We start from the raw sequence: 2,098 nt of genomic DNA on the forward strand, positions 1-2,098 counted from the left end.
TGAGACTGGTCCCTACTGGGAAATCAAACAATGATTTCTTTTTTGTTGTTGTTGAGATTATTAGAACCACATGTCTTTAATTCTCTTTCAAAGTACTAATACACAAGACTTTGATGGCTGTAGCAAAATCAGTAGGCATATAAGAAATAATGTGAATCTGAGCTCCAATGGGCTTCAGAGGTACATGTCCAGAGAAGAGCTTTGGAAAGAAAGGTAGACCCTGCAAGAGATGAGCAAGCCAAGGGTTACAGGCACTGCTCTCCTTGTGCCCACAAACATCTTGGCTGATAGTTTGATGACTGCAGACAACCATTAAAGACCATAGTGACCATGTGGAACCGCCCGGAAAGTTACCATCCAAATTTCCACATCCCTCCTTGGCAATTAAAATGAAGATACTTTCCCTCAGCACCTTGTCAGGGTGTTTATTTTCTCCTGCTTCCCAAGATCCAGCTCAGGAGAAGTCAATTTGTCCAGAGGAGGTGTAGTTTCCAAAGCTGTCTACTGTTAACCTCTGAGAGATGTGGATTGAATTGAGCTTTAGCATATTTGCCATCTGTTGTGTAGAGATTGTACCTGCCTTCAGCATTGGGGTCTTTCCTGAATAGAGTATTCATGACTGTAGTGTGTGGAGTTTCACACTACTCCATTCTTTCACTATTACTCCAGATGCTTGAAAATGTTCCAGCACTCGATCAACTAATTCCTGCAGCCTGTTGGAGCCATCTTTCATATCAACTTTGGCATAAAGAACATCCACCATGCCAGGATCAGCGCTCACATATTCTATCCCTCCCATCTCTACTTCCAGGGCTTTGCCCCCAGAAATGTCACCAATGAATTCCTCTTTGCTCTCCTGTAGCATCTCACATGTGTGCTGAATCTCTTGCTCACTCAAAAGCACCAACATCCCAATAATTAGGTGAAGCTTTTTGGGATTCTGGAAAATGGCTCTGTCAATTCCATGATCTATGGAACACCCCTCCAGTACTTCTTCCTGAAACTTCGGGAATTATTTCTGAACTTCAACTTCATTGAAGAAAAGGGCAAGGAAGTGTGTGAAGGGCTGCTTTCTTCTAAAAGTGAGCAAAAGAATATCCATCCGAGTTCTAGTTGAAATTACACCACTTAGATGCTGGCCACTGATGACAATTTCTCCTTCTTGTCCAGGCTTAGGAATACTCATACAAGTTTTGGCCCCCACTTCTAGTTTCTTCCAAGTGTCCCCTCTCTGGCCAACCCCCCCCTAAGTGTCCCCTCTTGTTGCTTGTAGACCAGGCTGGGGGCCTTCACGGTACACTGGAAAGCTTGCTGGGTCTGCCCCACCTCAGAGCCATCACAGGACTCTTGTACACACCGCATGAAGCCTCCCTGGAAGTCCTCATCCTCTTCTTCATGTTGATAAGTCTGTTCTTGAATAAGATTCTTCCTATAAATCCGTCCATCAACTCTTAGAAGCTGTGGGAACAGAACTTCCATGATACTTTCTCCAAATAACATTCCAGTGAAATTCTGAAGGGACTAGTACAATGGAATAGTTAGATGGAGAAATGGGAGCCTGCCACAGAGGGTGTGTAAGGCCAAACAATGCTTTCTTTCCATGGTACTTGATTCTTTCTGCAACACATGCCTTAGCACGGGAGCAAAGGATAGGAGCACATGTGAGCTATACTTAACCGTCTGATCTAACTCACAATATCTGGGATAAATGAGCCTTTGGATGCACTATCTCTGGACAGAAAGCCCGTCATGAACACACACAAAGGATGTCCAAAATATTTCTTCACTTTTTCACTGAATGCTGTTTTAGTTAGAATCACCAGATAGCAGAGTCCCAGTTAAACTGGAATTGCAGGTACACAATAAAGTTTTTTAGTATAAGTATGTCTCATGCAACTGTAAGATCCCAGCAATGTCATAAGGCTGTATTTGAGACATATTTATCTTTAAAAAAATGCCTTGTTTATTTGAAATTCAAATTTAATTGGGTGTCCTGCTTTTTGTGATTGTCATTTTTTGATGTTTTTTTTTTTGTTTGTTTCTTGGCCAAATCTGGTAACTCTATTTTCTGTGTATCCAGGGCAGTATGAAGTATGAG

The 2,098-nt window shown here is 42.2% G+C and overlaps 1 pseudogene; it reads right to left on the reverse strand.

Moving 5' to 3' along the window:
* Positions 1-454: 454 nt before the first annotated feature.
* Positions 455-1,500, reverse strand: LOC117027865 (activating signal cointegrator 1 complex subunit 1-like; annotated as a pseudogene).
* Positions 1,501-2,098: the final 598 nt, after the last annotated feature.

Source organism: Rhinolophus ferrumequinum, chromosome X, assembly GCF_004115265.2.
Source record: "Rhinolophus ferrumequinum isolate MPI-CBG mRhiFer1 chromosome X, mRhiFer1_v1.p, whole genome shotgun sequence".
Taxonomy (NCBI): Eukaryota; Metazoa; Chordata; class Mammalia; order Chiroptera; family Rhinolophidae; genus Rhinolophus; species Rhinolophus ferrumequinum.